The sequence below is a fragment of the Oryctolagus cuniculus genome, chromosome 11, assembly GCF_051225735.1.
Source record: "Oryctolagus cuniculus isolate XC-2025 breed Fujian yellow rabbit chromosome 11, ASM5122573v1, whole genome shotgun sequence".
Taxonomy (NCBI): Eukaryota; Metazoa; Chordata; class Mammalia; order Lagomorpha; family Leporidae; genus Oryctolagus; species Oryctolagus cuniculus.
The window spans coordinates 112,390,671-112,410,544 of NC_142877.1; the positions used below are offsets into that span (position 1 = coordinate 112,390,671).

Consider the following 19,874-nt stretch of genomic DNA (forward strand, 5'->3'; position numbering starts at 1 on the left):
GGGATGCCTTTTCCCTCCCAAAGCCTATGCTGGGATGGACACGTTTCCTTTTAGTGCTCTTTGTTAACAGAGGAAATTTTCTCTGGTTGTTTTTAACTACAGTATAGCTCCTTGAAGGTTTCAGGTTTATGCTGGGTCTCAGGTCCAGCTTCCACCTTTCCAAGATCAAAGGACTTATTTCTTCCCAGGCAGCCATTTAAACTCAAACTTCTAGGTTAGTAAACACGGCAAGTGCTCCCAGGGTAGTCACTACACAGGTGACATCCCGCAGCTTCGATCTTCAGGCGCCCCTATTTGAGAACCTCAAAGGTGGAAACTTAGCTATGCATTTAAAAGAATGCTTGCTACATTTTATTAGTCAATTCTATATTTTTATTCATAAGTCTTCCAGAAAGTATCAATAGAGCAAAATAGAAATATTCTGAGTGCTTCTATATTTTTAAGGTTTGTTTATTTATTTGAAAGGCAGAATGAGAGAGAGAGAGAGAGAGAGAGAGAGAGAGAGAGAGAGAGAACAGAGAAATGACAGAGAAATAGATCTTCCTTTTGCTGGTTTATTCTACAAATGGCCTCAACATCCAGGGCTGGGGCAGGCTGAAGCCAGGAGCCAGGAAGTCCGTCCAGGTCTCGCATGTGGGTGGCAAGGGTCCAAGTACTTGGGCCATCTTCTACTGCTTTTTCAGGCACAAAAGCAAGGAACTGGATTATAAGCAGAGCAGCTCAGACTCAAACAGGCACTGAGATGGCAGATGGGATGCTGGCATTACAAGCAACAGCTTAACCTGCTGTGCCTCAGTTCCAGCCCCTGCTTCTATATTTTAAATATACATCAAAATTAAAGCTCATGGTTGGCCTTTTCTCTCATTTTCCAGCATTATTAAGTATGTATTGGTTTTTCTATTGCACTGTCTTTTCCACCATTCAAAGGAATTTTTTCCTTAATGCTCAATGACATTTAGCTGGGGTTTTTAAGTTTTTGACTAAAATATAAACAAATATAAAAATTATACATATTTATAGGGCGCTGTGTAATGTTTCAATGCATGTATATTCGTGTAATGCTCCTTCAAGGTAAACATATTTATCTCCTTGAACATTTATCATTTCTTTATGATAAAAACATCTAACATCTTTCCTTACAGTTTTTAAAAATACATATATACAGTATCTCACCTATGGTCACCCTACTGTGCAATCAAACGGCAGCCCTTCTTATTCCTATTTTGCTGCAGCTTAGCACTTGTTCAATATTCTTTCCTCATCCTTCTCCACAGACCCAGGTAGCCACCTTTGTACTCTCAACTTCTACGAGATCAACATTTTTAGGCCATATATATGAATGAAATCATGTGCTAGTTTTTTTGTACTTGGCTTATTTCACTTAACATGACTTCAATTTCCACCCACATTGTTGCAAATGACAAAATTCCATGCACTGTTTCTATGTCCTATATTTTCTTTATCCACCAGAAGGCTAAGAAGCCCGTGAAATCAGCCTAACAGCTCAACCCAACTGTTGAACTGGGTCTTGAAAGTTGAGTAGAATCTTTCCAGGTAGAAAGGGACACCAAGAGTAGTGTGTGCTAAATATCAAGGCAAGAGGAAAAATAAGCTTCCCTTCGGCAACAATGACAACACGTATAGTTGGAGGACACTATCCATTAGGACAGAGATACAAGAGGAATCTAAAAGTGAGACAGGCTTAAATCATACTAAAAAGGCTTTTGCATGATACAATAAGGAGTCTGGGTTCTGCCATACAAATCAGCAAACACTGCTGACATTTAGATATTACTTGCTAGGTGATAAGTATTATACTAGAGATGTTACATATGATCCACATTTTATAAATAAAATGAATCAAAAGGAGATTTAGTTTACAGGGGCCACACAGATGCTGGGAGGTGAAGCCAGACATCTGGCCCTAGAGCTCATGAATTCAGTCACTCTCTGCAGTGTTCTCCAATAAACAAATACAAATAAGTAGACGGATTGAAGACAAGAATGAAGCAGTAAGCCTGATTATTTAGGAAGAGTCTTCTGCTAACCCAGTAGTGCAATGATTAAAGGAATCACATATGACTCTTGCCTATGTATCATCCCAGAGAAGGGAGCTGTAACCCAGGAGGCAGAGGGAAGAACAAAGGGGGTGCCTTGCCAGTGGGTGCAGGGTCCTCCACGTGTACCCTTCAGAAGGGTGCGGTTCGTTGGAAGCTTGTAGCTGAGGAGATCCTCACCGATGTTTAAAGGGGCACTTTTGGGTTAGAGAGAGAATGGATTGAAGGAGGGCAAGGGTTCCAAAGCAGAGCGGTGAGCATGACTGGCACACTCTATTGCCTTCGCTGACAAGCAGAGGAATATTCTGGCCTCCCTGGTTGGTGAGCAGAGGTGAGGAATACAGGACTATTCAGAGATGGCTCCCGGAGGACCAGCCAAGTAGTGTGGTCCCTGAGAAGCCAGATTGCCTTGCTGAAGAGAGAAGGAAATGAGGAGATCTCGGTTTGATGTAGGCACTGCAGAAATCACCTTTGTGCTTGAGTTCACTTTTTTTGCACCAAAACACACTTACCTTTTAATTCCATTTTCCACAAGTTTTTTGAAGTAGGCTCATATTGGGGTGGGGGTGTAGGTATCAATGACAAGTGATAAAGATTCCATTCCTATGAATTAATATTTGTTTCTATACTTCAGGAATTCTCCAGAAGCTTGTAAAAGAGAGGTTTTTTGATGCGAGAATATTCTATCTAGATGAGCAAAGATGGACAAATGTAGATTCCTGTTATACCTATGCTCTCTCATTTAATAATTTAAATTCTTGGAAACAGGTATTATTGCTCCCAATGTACAGACAAAAAACTGAGTCTCAGAGCTGTCAGCCAGCCTCTAGGAACTGATGGAGGTGGAATTCAGGTTCAGATTTCTATGGGCTTAAAGGATGTGCTTTCTGAGGACGCCACAATGGGGACAACTTTGTGTCAATCAAAGTGAAATTGACTCAACAGTAGATTGGAGCTCCGGAGGGAGCCCAGGAAAACTGACGTCACAGCCCAGACACCCTCTGGAGGTGGTGCCCATGTTTTCTAAGGGTGTCAAGTGTGTCACCTTGGAATATCTGCTACTGGTCCTGAGAGCGTCCCTCCTCCCAGGAGCCAAACATGGTCCTAGCTCTAGAGCCTCAGTTTCTCTCCTGTGGGTCAGATACTGGGGCTCCTGGGGATACCCCAATGCATCTTCTTCAAGGCAGTTCCATGCACCCCTACATCCTCTCTGTACCCTCACCTGCCCTTGCTGCTTCCTAGCAGTGGAACCTGTTACTACCACAGCACGAGGACTGCATTTAGGGAGATTCCTGGGGAAATGTTAAGGAGCCATGCTTTTGTAGTGAGCAGTGCTGGGGCAGGGATATGGAAATCACTTCCTTTCCATTTACACTCCTTTCCATCCCCAGGGGCCCCGTGTGGGATGCGGGATGTGGTGTGTGTGAATTGTGTCCTCTACTTCCCTAGATTAAAATACTAAATCATGTTCTATTTTGTTCCTGTTTGTTCTAAGAGTCTACTTAGAGAGCTGGCATTCAACATAGCCATTAAGATGCTTGCAGCCCGTGAGGCTAGCACTATGGCTCACTTAGCTAATCCTCTGCCTGCGGCACTGGCATCCCATATGGGTGCCAGGTTCTAGTACCGGTTGCTCCTCCTCCAGTCCAGCTCTCTGCTGTGGCCCAGGAATGCAGTGGAGGATGGCCCAGGTGCTTGGACCCCTGCACCCACATGGGAGATCGGTGCAGGGCGCTGGCTGTGGCGGCCATTTGGGGGGTGAATCAACAGAGAGAGAACCTTTCTCTCTCTGTCTCTCTCTCTCATTGTCTAACTCTATCTGAAAAAAAAAAAAAGATGCTTGCACCCCATATCAAAGCACCTGGATTTGATTCCCGACTCTGGCTCCAGATTTCACTTTCCTGCCACTGCAGACCCTGGGAAGTCACAATGATGGCTCAATATTTAGGTTCCTGTCACCCGCATTGGAGATCTGGATTGCATTCCAGGCTCCGAGCTCTGACGTACCGTGCCTAGTCCCTGGCCAATGCATGCACTTGGGGAGTTAACCAGGGGATGGGAGAACTGTCTTTTTAACTGTCTCTCTCTCCATCTCTTGTCTTTCTAATCAATTAACTAAAACAACTTTTGAAAATCAGAGCTTCCCATCCTGTGCATATACAAAGGAATCAGAACAGCATAGAGATTCCATGAAGGGCCTGTGAGAATTCTAATACTGTGGGTTAAGCAAGTGCCTGAGGTACCAGAATCACATAGGAGTGCCAGTTGGAGTCCTGGCTGCTCCACTTCCACTCCAGATCCCTGCTAATGCACCCCAGAAAGCATCAGAAGACAGCCCAAGTGCATGGATCCCTGCACACACCTAGTAAACCTGGATGGAATTTGTAGCTCCTGGAACTGACCTGACCCAGCCCCCAGCTGTTACAGGCATTTGCAAAGTGAGCCAGTGGATGGAAAAATCTCTCCCCCTTACTTCTCTATAACTGTCTTTCAAATAAGTAAATACATTGTTACAAAGTAAAATAGAGTCTAGTGTTGCGGTAAAGCCAGTAAAGTTGCCACCTGCAATGCCAGCATTCCACATGGGCACTGGTTAGCCACTCTACTTCCAAGGCAAGTCCCTGATAATGAGCCTGGGAAAGCAACAGAAGATGACCCAAGTACTTGGGCCCCTTCACCCACATGGGAGACCAGGATGAAGCTCCTGGCCTCAACCTGACCCAACCGTGGCCATTGTGGCCATTTGAGGAGTGAGCCGTGGATTGAAGATTCTAGCTCTCCTTCTCTCTGTGTAATTCTTTCAAATAATTAAAAACATCTTTAAAATTAGATTCCACGAGTGCAGAGATTTAGACAAGGAGACACCCGTTATGGTAAGAATGTGTCTCTTGGATGAGCAATTGTGTCTCCAAGGTAGGCACAGATTGCTTTCTCTACCTGCTTTCAGAAAACAAGTGGCCTGGCAGGAGTCCAAATCTCAGAAGGAATTTCAGCTGACAGTGGGTTGTGAACCCACCAAACACATCCTCTCAAGAGCAACTAAAATGACAAGCTTGAGGGGACCCACTTTCAGTAATCAAGCCACTAAGGACTCAATTTGGAAATAAAATGGGTGATTAAACCCTGAAACTGTAAATATAGAAATCTGATTACATAAAGCATTTAAATTTTCTACAGTTAAAAACTTAGAGAATGTCAAATGAACACAGAACAGGGATTTGCAAAACTATGAAATGATTTTTTTTATCCTACCAAAACTTCTACACAGGCATAAGACTGACAACTAGTTTGAAAAATGAGCAAAGGATAGCAACAGGAAAAGCAATATAAATGGTCAGTCAGTCTCCATTGTAATTTAAAAATACAAATTCAAACAGTCAGATGTCATTTGTCAGCTTTCAAATTTACAAATATTAAAAGATTGCTAATATTCAATTTTGTCAAAGGCACAGAAAACCTCATACATAGCTGGCAGAAGTGAGCACTGACAACTTTTATGGAGTAATTTGTCAAGGTGAATTTTTGAAATTTAATAAATCTTAAATTTTTGAATACTTTTAGATTTAAGAAAAATTCAGGAGATAGTGTATATCCCACAGGCAGTGTCCCCCATTATGTGTGTCTCGTATGACTGTGGCATATTGGTCATAATTAATGATGCATTGTGATTAGTTGACATCATTATGTCACTCAGATTTTCTGTTTTTACTTACTGCACTGTTTGTGTTTCAGGATTCATTCAGGACACCGCACTATGTTTAGCCATTATGTTCCCTTAGGATCCTCTGGGGCACGACAGTTCTCCATATTTTTCGTTTTGAAAGACCTTGAATGGCCTTGACCTTGACGGTTTTGAAGTCTGGTTTGGAATTTTGTGGAATATTTCTCAACTGAGATGGTTTGATGTTCTTCTCATGCCTCAGTGGTGGTTCTCTGCTCTTGATCACAAAGAGGTAAAATACCTTTCTCATCCCACCATTCATCTCAGGTGAACCCTTGTGCCTTCCCTAGGATTCATCATTGCCGACATTACTCTTGATCACCTTGCAAAGGCAGGGCTTATGAGGTTCATCTCCTGCATTCCTTTCTCCATCTTCAATGCCATGTTATTTTCCAAGAAGTCGGTGTGTGCAGACCACACATCAGTAGCAGAGCGTGATGCACCAACTCCTCAATTGTAGGTTATCGACAGAAAATTATTGCAGTACTACGTGGGAGATTTTTATTTTCTCTATGTATTCATTCAATTGATTTACTTATATCAGTATTGACTTATAGGTTTTTTTTTAGCCTAAGTTACAAATCTAATACTTCAATAATTTTGTCTCTCAAATTGTTTCATTTTTTTCCTTTCTTTCAACTGGCCTCTGGGTCTCTTTGACATATTCCTATCATTGTCTGTTTTTTTTTTTTTTGAGATTTATTTATTTTCATGAAAGGTGGAGTGACAGCAAGAGAGGGAGTGACAAAAAGCTTTTCCATCTGCTGGTTTACTCCTCAAATGGTCACAAAAGCCAAGTCTGGGAAAGGCTGAAGCCAGGAGCCAATAACTCTATCCTGCTCTCCCATAAGGGTATCAGGGGCCCAAGTACTTGAGTCATCCTACACTGCCTTCCCAGGCACATGAGCAGGAAGCTGGATCAGAAGCAGGGTTGCCAGGACCGGAACTGGTATTCTGAGTGGGATGTCAGCACTGCAAGGGGCAGCCTAACCTGCTGGGCCACATACTGGCCCCATCATTGTTCTTTGTTTAAATAAACATTTTCCTCCTTTTAGTACTACTAGACACTCCCAGCTTCCTTTGAGGAGTCTTCAAGAAGTTTATGGAAAACACATATTATGAAAAAAAATGCATAGATTTCAAAATTTTTTCCTTGAAAACAAGCCAATCTTTAAATTTCACTTTCCAAGAACATTTTGAAGTACCCAGGTAATACCTATGTATGCTTCTATACGTAAACAGTCATATCTATGGCATGCAAAACATGAATTCATACCGATGCCTCCAGGTATACACCTTTACTACACGAATCACTCTAGGTGTCTTCTGTTGAATATTTGCAACTTCCCACTTTTGCAGCAAGAAGACTGACTCCCACCATCCGCCAGCCATGTACTTAATTGTGCAGCTGCAGTTCAATTTACATGTAGAGTGGTTTTAAAATTGTTGGCCCGTATCTCCCGGGAAAACAAGCTTATCGACTAGAGTGGAAGCCTTATGCACAGTTCACTCTGTCTTCAGTCTTGTCTCCGTTCATTTCCAAAGTGACTTAAGTCAGCATTTCCTTCCCTTACTTCCTTCAGTAGGTCATTGCATACACTTCTCATGCAATTAGATTTTTTCTGTAACATTCCGCATTCCATCCTGGGATCTCTCAACCTTTGAAAAGGTGTTTGAAAATCTTTTCTTGCATTCAGGTCTACTGTTGGCACTGTAATGTTCCATAGGTTCTGGCAAATGCACAGCAGACTGATGACAGCAGCACAGAATGATATAAACCAGTGCCCACAATCTGTTCCTCACCTGATCACCCGCCTCTCACAACCTCATCTAGCAGCCACTGTTCTCTGTATCCTCTCCACAGTTTTGTCTTCTCGAGAAGGTTCTACAAAAGTCAAGACAGTATGTAGTGTTTCCACACTGGCTTCTTCCACGTCACAATGTACATCAAAACTCACACATGTCTTTCTGAGGCTCAGCACCGCATTTCATTTTACTGTCACATGCCATTCCAAGGTCTGATGCACCAGCATTTACTGATCCATTCACCTGTCGGTTGCCCCCAGCTTTTAGTTATTCTGAGTAAAGATGCTGTCTACTATTTGTTGTATAAGGATCTGGAAGACAGGAGCCTGAAGGCTTCAAATACGAGAAATTGTAAGTAAGGAGCTAGAAATGGAACCACTCTAATTTAATCAGCATGCATTGTATATGTGTATTGAAGTATCACCCTGTATACCCATAAATATGTGATGTCAATCAAAATAAAATTTTTGAAAAGGAACAACAGAAAAATATTAGGTTAAATATTACAGAAAATTCTAAGTAATATTTCTTTTGTAGGTGAAAAACTAATATGAATCAGAAAATATGCCTTGCTGACATAGAAAATAGCAAGTGCCATTTAAAATTGGAGGAATAGATTTAGAGCAGCTGACAACATGAACATTAAATGCAACAAGAACTCTTGAATGATGGCATCTGCTGAAATAATACAGCTCGCAAATGTTCATTGTCCATGAATTTCAAAATACTTCTTAAGTCTGCTGAATTGTCTTCATCTACTTGCTATTCCTAGGCCCGTGTCAGCATTCCTTTTCTCCTGGAATATTGCATTAGCTTCCTAGCTGGATCCTTTATTTCTACTCTTTTTTTCATATTTCCTTTATTATTATTTTTAATTTATTAAAATTTAATTTATTAAATTTTATTTTTTTATTAAATTAAATTTATTAAATTAAATTTATTAAAATAAACAGAACAGATTCCATAGGTACAGTTCCCTTCAATTAGTGTAGCTGCTAGCACATAGTCCATTCATGAAAACTTCTTTCCTGGTCTTCAAGAGCAACTCTTTTCAGTTAGGTCAAGTAGAATACAAAAAAAAATGTATAGAACAAAATGGACATCTTCCTATTTGATTGCAGTTTTTAGCTCTTGTCTATGCTACTATGAAACTGTGGTCTTTCTACTTTCTACATGTTGAATTTTATGGTTAGTGGTGCATTAAGCTTGTGATTATAGAATGTATTAAAATTATCTTTGAGTAAAAATTTTTAAAGAAAAGAAGGGAGGAGGAGGACTGATGGAGGGAGGGAAGGAAATGTGGTTATCTTCTTAGAATTGCACTTATGAAATACATCAAATCTGTTTTATTTATAGTAATAAAAATCGTTATTAGTCTGTCTTGAACCATTTCCTCAAGAGTCTGCAGAATGCCCTGGCACAGTGGCTCAGCAGATTAAGGCCGCCACCCGCAGCGCTGGCATCCTGTATGGGCGCAGGTTTGACAGCCAGCTGCTCCACTTTGATTTTTTTTTTTTTTAAATTTTTTTTGACAGGCAGAGTTAGACAGTGAGAGAGAGAGAGAGACAGAGAGAAAGGTCTTCCTTCCACTAGTTCACTCTCCAAATGTTGCTACGGCCAGTGCTGCGCTGATCCGAAGCCAGGAGCCAGGTGCTTCTCCTGGTCTCCCATGCCGGGGCAGGGCCCAAGCACTTGGGCCATCCTCCACTGCACTCCCTGGCCACAGCAGAGAGCTGGACTGGAAGAGGAGCATCCGGGACAGAATCCTGCACCCCAACCAGGACTAGAACCTAGGGTGCTGGTGCCACAGGTGGAGGATTAGCCTACTGAGCCGCAGCACTGGCCTCCACTTTGATTTAACTCTCTGCTATGTGCCTAGGAAGGCAGCAGAGGATGGCCCAAGTGCTTGGGAGACCCAGAAGAAGCTCCTGGCTGCTGGCCTTGGTCTTGCCCAACCACAGTCACTGTGGCCACTTGGGGAATGAATCAGTGGTTGGAAGATCTCTCTCCTCTCTCTCTCACTGTGACTCTAAATAAATAAATAAATAAATATTTTTTGAAAAGGAAGTCTCCAGAATCTATGACCTGCTACCCCTGCAGTCTCCTTTGTCCCATCACTCTTGCTCCCTACACTTGTCACACTGAGTGCCTTTCACTATGTGATATATGTCAGAATACTGCTTACTTTCTGGTAGGTGGAATTGTCTAGAACAAGAGTCCTGGAAAATTTAGGAGGAGATAAAAATGCTTAAACAAAGTTGCTATAAATATTTGCATTCAGGGTGCACAGGACTTCTGTTGTAAGTCAATTTTGCTAATTCCTTGGAGCACAACTTGATATTTTGGCAAGGTTAAGTACATTTGCTTGCCTTCCAAATTGGCTGTACCATGTTGCATTCCCACCAGCAAAAACTGAGACTTGTTTTAATAATTCAAAATCCAATTCTTCATTGTTGATAAATAGGAAAACAATTGACTTGAGTTGACCTGGTGTCTTTCAACCTTTCTATACTCTTTTGTTAGAGTTTTTTATAGATACTTTGAGATTTTCTACATAGACAATCATTGTATCTTCAAATGAACATCTTAGTTCATCCTTTCTAATTTGTATATTTTCTTTTCCCTGTCTTATCACATTAGCTAGGAGTTCTAACACAATATACAGTAAGAGTGGTCAAAAATAACATCCTTGCCTTCTCCTCAATCTTGGTATAACATCCAGTCCCTCACCATTAAGTAGGGTGTACAGGTAAGTATACAGGTGATAGAATTCTATCACATTGAAGATATTCTCCTTTATAGTTTGTTAGACATTTTATTATAACTAGTTGGTAGATTTTTATTTTTTTCTATAAGAATTAATATTATCATGTATTTTCTTTAACTTGTTAATATAGTGAATTACATTGATTTTTTTTCTTTTCAAATTTTATTTAATATAAATTTCCAAAGTACAACTTTTGAATTATAGCAGCTTTTCTCCCTCAACCTCCCTCCCACCACAACCACCCCATTTCCCTCTCCCTTTCCCACCCCATTCTCATTATGATTTATTTTCAATTATCTTTATATACAGAAGATCAACTTAATATATACTAACTAAAGATTTCAACAGACTGCACCCACAAAGACACACAAAGTATAGAGTACTGTTTGAGTAGTAGTTTTACCATTAATTCTCATAGTATAACACATTGAGGGCAGAGTTCCCAGGGGAGCAGGTGCACAGTGAATCCTGTTGTTGATTTAACAATCGACACTCTTATTTATGACGTCAGTAATCATCCGAGGCTCTTGTCATGAACTGCCAAGGCTACAGAAGCCTCTTGAGTTCACTAACTCTGATCTTATTTAGACAAGGCCATATTCAAAGTGGGAGTTCTCTCCGTCCTTCAGAGATAGGTACTGCCTTCTTGATGGCCCATTCTTTCTGCTGGGATCTCATTCACAGAAATCTTTCATTTAGATCATTTTTTTTCTTTTTTTGCCACAGTGTCTTGGCTTTCCATGCCTGCGAAATTCTCATGGGCTTTTTAGCCAGATCCGAATGCCTTAAAGGCTGATTCTGAGGCCAGAGTGCTATTTAGGCATCTGCCAGCCTATGAGTCTGCTGTGTATCCTGCTTCCCATGTAGGATCATTCTCTCCTTTTTAATTCTATCAATTATTTGCAGACACTGGTCTTATTTATGTAATCCCTTTGAAACTTAATCCTATCTTTTTGATCAATTATGAACTGAAACTGATCACTTTGACTAGTGAGATGGCTTTGGTACATGCCACCTTGATGGGGTTGAATTGGAATCCCCTGGCACGTTTCTAGCTCTACCATTAGGGGTAAGTCCAAGTAAGAATGTGCCAAACTGTATATCTCTTCCCTCTCTTATTCCCACTCTTATATTTAACAGGGATCACTTTTCAGTTAAATTTAAATGACTAAGAAAAATTGTGTGTTAATTAAAGAATTCAACCAATGGTATTAAGTAGAACAAAAAAAACACTAAAAGGAATAAAATAATAAGTTGTTCTTGACAGGACAAGGGCTAATCAAGTCATTATTTCTCATAGTATCCATTTCACTTAAACAGGTTTCCTTTTTAGGTGCTCAGTTAGTTGTCACCGATCAGGGAGAACATATGATATTTGTCCCTTTGGGACAGGCTTATTTCACTCAGCATGATGTTTTCCAGATTCTTCCATTTTGTTGCAAATGACTGGATTTCTTTTTTACTGCTGTATAGTATTCTATAGAGTACATATCCCATAATTTCACAGCTGAGAAAGAACTGCTAAAATCGATCCCATTCAAATAGCTACAAAAACAATCAAATCCCTTGGAATAAACTTAACCAAGGACGTCAAAGATCTCTACAATGAGAATTACAAAAGCCTAAAGAAATAGAAGAGGATACCAAAAAGTGGAAAAATCTTCCATGCTCATAGATTGGAAGTGTGGGGAGCAACCCGGACTAGACTAGGTTGCTGGAATTAGGACTTGTTCTGTGCATCTGCTCTCCCACAATATGGCGCTGGGAGAGAAGAAAACAGCTTCTACACAGCTGCCTCCAGTTCAGCCAATAAACTGTAGGACTTGCTCCTGATTGGAGGAGAGCAGCGTACTCGGCGTGTGGGCAGCCGAGTTGGGATTGGCAGAGGAGGACTATAAAGGAGGAGAGAGACGGCATGCACCAGGAACATCTAAGGGGAACATCTAGCTGAAGGAACACCTGTGCAGCCCCCGAGAGAGCCGGCCGGCGGTGTGCCGCTCCCCTGCGGAAGTGGGGAATCTGGCCAGGGGGAACTGCCCTTCCACGGAGGTGGAAGGGATAGTAGCCAACCCGGGAAGAACCAGCAGCAAACCCGGGGAGGGCCGAGCAGACGAAAGAACAGCGCAGGGTCCTGTGTCGTTTCCTCCACGAAGAGGGGGAGCGACATAATGGTGCCGTGACTCGGATAGGAAACCTAGGAGGGAAGAAATGGGAAGAAGTGGAAAATACCGGAGAGAGAGACTAGCAAACAGCCTAGGGAAAAGCTGGACGGAAAAGGTGCCGAAAGAAGCTATTGAAAGCCTAGGCATAGACTCGGATATGGACTGTGGGAAAGAAGTTAGGATTGAAAGTGAAAGTGAAAGCTTTCATAGACTCGGATGCGGACTATGGCGGGGAAGCTAGGAGATTGAAAGCGAAAGTGAAACCTGGAGGATGCTTGGACTCGGATACGGACTGTGGGGAGTAGCCAGGAGAAATGAGAGGAATATTGTTGGAAGAAAACTTAAGGAAACATACCGGGTAGAGAAAAATGTTAGGGAAATTGAAGCCGCAGGGGGCAGGCCGAGGCGGAGACATAAGCCACCTTGGAATTCTTCAAGTCACCCCCGGGAGCAAGAGGCGAAAATCTGGAACCAGAGGCAGAGACGTGGGCCGCCAGGTTGAAATTCGCCAGGTTAGTCCGGGGAACTTGGACTGAATGCCGGTGGTGGCGGAAACATTCGCGGAAGCCACCGCGTGCAGAGAGAGCACGGGGCGTGAATAGATAGGGAACGCGGGGCTGGCGCGAGGCCGTGGTGCGGGCGCGAAGTGCGTGGAGACCACGGAGTGTGCGCGCGAAGCCGAGCCGCGCAGATGAGAGAAGCGCGGGCTGAAGCGGCGCAAAGCCGGGAAGCCGCCGCGGGGCGGCGAGGCGCCGAGAAGCAGCCTCGGGGCGGGCGCCGGTGGGGCGAGGCGCCGGGAAGCCGCGCAGAGCCGTGAAGCTGCCGCGGGGCGAGGTGCCGAGGAGTAGCCTCGGGGCGGGCGCCGGGAAGCTGCAAGGATAGGAGAAGCCGCGGGAAGTTTAGAAGTAAAATGAGAGAAATAGGAATGCTGGAAGATAGAAGCAAAATGGGAGAAATAGGAATGCCTGGAGATAGAGAAATAGAGAAATAGAAAGGCCTCCCCACAACACAGCAATGAGAGAGCTTGGATTCGGTCTGCCCGATTAGGAAGGCGGTGAGCACCTGCGGGCGGCTAGCAGCTTATGCGCCGCAGGTCACCGAAGACAGGCACGAATTAACATCAATAAGGCCTCCCCACAACACAGCAATGAGAGAGCTTGGATTCGGTCTGCCTGATTAGTAAGGCGGTAAGCACCAACAGGCGGCTCGACCAGAGTATGAGCTGCAGGTCACCAAAGATAGGCACGAATCAACACCAATAAGCCTCCCCACAATATGGCGCTGAGAAGGCTTGGATTCGGTTTGCCTGATAGGTTTTGTAAGCACCTGCAGGCAGTTCTAGCAGAGTAGAGCATGCGCTGCAGGGCACCGAACACAGGCACGCATCAGCGCCTAAAAACCTCCTCACAACATGGCGAAGAGAGGACCCGGATTCGGTTTGCCTGATTGATAGGACTTGTAAGAACCTGTGGCAACTCTAGCAAGCAGAGCAGAGTGTGTGCCGCGGGACACCGAAGACAGGCGCGTATCAACGCCAAAAAATAAAAAGAAAGGGGGATCTGTGGGGAGCAACCCGGACTAGACTAGGTTGCTGGAATTAGGACTTGTTCTGTGCATCTGCTCTCCCACAATATGGTGCTGGGAGAGAAGAAAACAGCTTCTACACAGCTGCCTCCAGTTCAGCCAATAAACTGTAGGACTTGCTCCTGATTGGAGGAGAGCAGCGTACTCGGCGTGTGGGCAGCCGAGTTGGGATTGGCAGAGGAGGACTATAAAGGAGAGAGACGGCATGCACCAGGAACATCTAAGGGGAACATCTAGCTGAAGGAACACCTGTGCAGCCCCCGAGAGAGCCGGCCGGCGGTGTGCCACTCCCCTGCGGAAGTGGGGAATGTGGCCAGGGGGAACTGCCCTTCCACGGGGGTGGAAGGGATAGTAGCCAACCCGGGAAGAACCAGCAGCAAACCTGGGGAGGGCCGAGCAGATGAAAGAACAGCGCAGGGTCCTGTGTCGTTCCTCCACGAAGAGGGGGAGTGACAGGAAGAATCAACATCATCAAAATGTCCATTCTCCCAAAAACAATTTATACATTCAATGCAATACCAATCAAAATACCAAAGACCTTCTTCTCAGATCTGGAAAAAATGATGCTGAAATTCATATGGAGACACAGGAGACCTCGAATAGCTAAAGCAATCTTGTACAACAAAACAAAGCTGGAAGCATCACAATACCAGATTTCAGGACATACTACAGGGCAGTTATAATCAAAACAGTGTGGCACTGGTACAGAAACAGATGGATAGACCAATGGAACAGAATAGAAACACCAGAAATCAATCCAAACATCTACAGCCAACTTATATTTGATCAAGGAGCTAAAACCAATTCCTGGAGCAAGGACAGTCTATTCAACAAATGCTTCTGGGAAAACTGGATTTCCACATGCAGAAGCATGAAGCAAAACCCCTACTTTACACCTTACACAAAAATCCACTCAACATGGATTAAAGACCTAAATCTATGACCTGACACCATTAAATTATTAGAGAATATCGGAGAATCCCTGCAAGATATATGCATAGGCTAAGACTTCTTGGAAAAGACCCTGGAGACACAGGCAGTCAAAGCCAAAATTAACAACTGGGATTGCATCAAATTGAGAAGTTTCTGTACTGCAAAAGAAACAGCCAGGAAAGTGAAGAGGCAACCAACAGATTAGGAAAATATATTTCAAACTATGCAACAGATAAAGGATTAGTAACCAGAATCTACAAAGAGGTCAATAAACTCCACAAAAACAAAACAAACAACCCACTTAAAAATGGGCCAAGGACCTCAATAGACATTTTTCAAAAGAGGAAATCCAAATGGCCAACAGGCACATGAAAAAATGTTCAGGATCACTAGCAATCAGGGAAATGCAAATCAAAACCACAATGAGGTTTCACCTCACCCCAGTTAGAATGGCTAACATTCAGAAATCTACCAACAACAGATGCTGGTGAGGATGTGGGGAAAAAGGGATACTAACCCACTGTTGGTGGGAATGCAAACTGGTAAAGACACTATGGAAGTCAGTCTGGAGATTCCTCAGAAACCTGAATATAACCCTACCGTTCAACCCAGCCATCCCACTCCTTGGAATTTACTCAAAGGAAATTAAATTGGCAAATAAAAGAGCTTGTCTGCACATTAATGTTTATTGCTGCTCAATATACAATAACTAAGATAGGGAATCAATCTAAATGCCCATCAACAGAAGACTGGATAAAGAAATTATTGATTTTCAAAAGTTGAATCAAGCTTGTATGCTTGGAATTAATTACAAGTTGTCCTTTAGCACAATTCTTTTTGTCTACTCTTGAATTCAATTTGCTAATATTTTATTGAAGATTTTCCAAAAAGTCTATTAATGAGAGAAATTGGTCTGTATTTTAATTTCTTAATTTGTTTTTAGTCTTCATACTGACAAGTTACTTGTATACCATGTTTATAGTATTAGAGCATTCTTAATTTGTTTCTTGAGTTGCTTTTACAAATGAATTTCATACTTTCCAACATTTTCTGCTTATTCATTAGTATCTATTCATTTAGTCTGAAGAATTCTCTTTCTTGTCTCTTGCAGAATAGGTTTGGTGGTAACAAATTCTCTCAGCTTTTGTCTGGGAATGCCTGTATCTCTCCTTTGTACCTCAAGGATAGCTTTGCTGGTACAGTATTCTCATTAGTAGTGGTTTCCTTCAGACCTATTCCTACCTCATCCCAGACCATCCCGGTCTGCAAGTTTTCTGCTGAGAAGTCTGCTATCAGAAAATTGGAATACCTTTTTGTTATTTTTGTTTCCTTTCTCTTGTGCTTTTTATAAAATTCCATGTTTCCTCTTGATCAGCATATCAGTTATGCTTCTTTAAAAATTTCTGATAATCCTAGAGATTGCAATGTTCATTTTCAATATATCTAAGTTATCTTTCACATAGCTCAATGCCATTGAGCATGCATCACAGTTACCTTAAAACACCGTATTTTCAAATACCCCTTACCATCTTCTGCGACTTTACTATCGTTTATAGTACCAATGTATTATTAAAAATTATCTTTTAGAGCAGCTAAGAGTAAGGAAAATACATTTTACTTTCACGTATTTTCCTCGGATACTCTTTATACATTCAAATTTCTGCCTATATCACTTACCTTCTATCTAAGAAGTTCTTTTAACTGGAAGGGCAGATATATGGACAATATATTTCCATATTTTTTTTTTTTGTCTGAAGAAGTTTCTATTTCTTCTTCATTTTTGAAGGATAATTTTGCTGGATATAGAATTGTAGATCTTTTTTTTTTTTTCAGAAAAACTTTACATGCAGCACTTCTCTTTTTGTATGGTTTCTGATAAAAAAAAAACCTACTGTAATTATTCTTGTTCCTCTAGAGGTACAATTATTTTTTCCTTTGGTTTCTTTGAAGATTTTCTCTTTGTCGTTGGTTTTCTGTGGTTTCAATGATATGCTTTTGCACAGTACTTTTCCTTTTTTTTTAAAAAAAAAGATTTATTTATTTATTTGAAAGTCAGAGTTACAGAGAGAGAGGAGGACTTGCAGAGAGTTCTTCCATCCACTGGTTCACTCCCCAGATGGCCGCAATGGCCGGAGCTGTGCCGATCCAAAGCCAGGAGCCAGGAGCTTCTTCAGGGTCTCCCACATGGGTGCAGGAGCCCAAGGACTTGGACCATTTTCTACTGCTTTCCCAGGCCAAAGCAGTGAGCTGGATTGGAAGTGGAGCAGCCAGGACTTGAACCGGAGCCCATATGGGGTGTTGGCACTGCAGGTGGCGGCTTTGCCCACTATGCCACAGCACCGGCCTCAGCACTTTTCGTTTTAAAAAAGTATCCTGCTTGCTCTTCTCTAAGCTTCCTGAATCTGCACTCTGTCATTTAGTAAATTCCATCAATTCCAAAAAATTATCAAATATTTCTTCTGTTCCAGTCTCTCTTCTTTTTCTGGTATTACACTTATACATGTGCCTTACTTTTTGAAATTGTCTTATAATTTTTATTTATTTTTAAATTTTTTTAAGTTAAATAAGTTTCATGTATTTCCTATATACAGATTTAGGAACGTAGTGACACTTCCACCCCCACCTTCCCTCCTGCCCATATTCTCCAACACTTCTTCCTCCTCCCTCTCACATTCCTACTCTTAATTTTTACAAAGATCTATTTTCAGTTTACTTAATGATCATAAAATTAACCCTACACTAAGTAAAAGAGTTCAACACATAGTATGAAGAAAAAGAAAAAAACACTGTTCCTCTACAGAAAAGATAAGGGCTGTAAACAATCATCAAATGTCAAAATGTCTAGTTCACTCCAATACATTACATTTCAGGTACTCTATTAGTTACCTCAGATCAGGGCAAACATATGACATCTGTCTTTATGGGACTGGCTTATTTCACTAAGTATAACGGTTTCCAGTTGCGTCCATCTTGATTTTTTTTTTTTTTTTACAGCTGTGTAGACTTCCATAGTGTATATATACCATAATTTCTTTATCTAATCATCAGTTGATGGAGATCTGGATTGATCCATATCTTAGCTACTGTGAATTGTGCTGCATTGAACATGGGTATACAGATAACTCATTCATATACTGATAACTTTGGGTTTGGGTAAATTCACAGGAGTGCGATGGCTGGGTCATATGGTAGGTCCATATTCAGATTTCTGAGGTAATGCCATACTGTCTTCCACAGTGGTTGTACCAGTTTACATTCCTACCAACAGTGGACCAGGGTACATTTTTCCCCACATCCTTGCCAGCATTTGTCGTTTGTTGATTTCTGTATGAGAGCTGTTCAACTATCCTATTCTCATTTGTTTTTGACTGATTTCTGCTTTTTCAATTTCAGTTTGGAAAGTTTTTATTTATCCATGTCCAGTCTCATCTATTTTTTGAATGGCCACTTCCATTCTGATGAAGTCATCAAAGACATCCTTCATTTCTGTTACAAAGCTTTGCCCTTTGACTTTTAGTGCTTCTTTATCAAAACATAGAAAAATTCTTGAGAAATTTATTTATTTGAAAGGCGAAGTTACAGAGATGGAGTGACAGAGAGAGGTATCTTACACAAGCTGGCTCACTCCCCAAATGACCACAATAGCAAGGACTGGGCCTGGTAGAAGCCTGGAGCCAAGAGGCTCTCTTCCAGGTCTCCCATGTGGGTTCAGGGGCCCAAGCACTTTGGCCATCTTCAGCTGCTTTCCCAGTCACATGAGTGGGGAGTTTGATCAGAAGTGGAGAAGCCAGGACAAAGTGGTGCCCATACAGATCTAGTGTTGCAGGTGATGGCTTAACCGCTGTGCCACAATCCTGGCCTCAAGTGTTTCCTTTTTAAAAAAAAAAAAAAACTTTTATTTAATGAATATAAATTTCCAAAGTACGACTCATGGATTACAATGGCTTCCCCCCCATACCATCCCTCCCACCCACAACCCTCCCCTTTCCCATTCCCTCTCCCCTTCCATTCACATCAAGATTCATTTTCGATTATCTTAATATACAGAAGATCAGCTTAGTATACATTAAGTAAGGATTTCAACAGTTTGCTCCCACACAGAAACATAAAGTGAAAAATAATAGATGATTTTTTTTAAATGATGATGAAATCAGAGCAGACCTATTGTCATGTTTAATCCCAGTGAGAGTCAAGTTGGGAGTTGATAATTTCTTTTTTTTTTTTTTTTACAGAGGATCAGTTTAGTATGCATTAAGATTTCAACAGTTTGCACCCCCATAGAAACACAAAGTGAAATATATTGTTTGAGTACTCGTTATAGCATTAAATCTCAATGCACAGCACATTAAGGACAGAGATCCTACATGAGGAGTAAGTGCACAGTGACTCCTGGTGTTGACTTTACAAATTGGCACTCCTGTTTATGGCATCAGTAATCTCCCTATGCACCAGTCATGAGTTTCCAAGGCTATGGAAGCCCTCTGAGTTCTCCGACTCTTATCTTGTTTAGACAAGGCCATAGTCAAAGTGGAGGTTCTCTCCTCCCTTCAGAGAAAGGTACCTCCTTCTTTGAAGACCTGTTCTTTCCACTGGGATCTCACTCACAGAGATCTTTTGCCAGAGTGTCTTGGCTTTCCATGCCTGAAATACTCTCATGGGCTTTTCAGCCAGATCCGAATGCCTTTAGGGCTGATTCTGAGGCCAGAGTGCTATTTAGGACATCTGCCATTCTATGAGTCTGCTGAGTATCTCACTTCCCATGTTGGATCACTCTCCCCTTTATTTATTCCATCGGTTAGTGTTAGCAGGTACTAGACTTGTTTATGTGCTCCCTTTGACTCTTA

General features: G+C 41.9%; 1 long non-coding RNA gene across 15 annotated transcripts in view; it reads right to left on the reverse strand.

Moving 5' to 3' along the window:
* Positions 1-19,874, reverse strand: part of LOC138844427 (uncharacterized) — a 204,726-nt gene that overhangs the window by 12,207 nt on the left and 172,645 nt on the right. For 12 of the 15 annotated variants that reach the window (XR_016216316.1, XR_016216318.1, XR_016216319.1 and 9 more), the window contains one exon: positions 18,599-18,901. The exons of 1 other annotated variant lie outside the window; for it this stretch is intronic. This is a non-coding gene — a long non-coding RNA (uncharacterized LOC138844427). Of the gene's footprint in view, positions 1-500; positions 675-18,598; positions 18,902-19,874 lie in introns of those variants that run through there. 2 more of the 15 variants (XR_016216314.1, XR_016216313.1) reach the window with 2 other exon arrangements.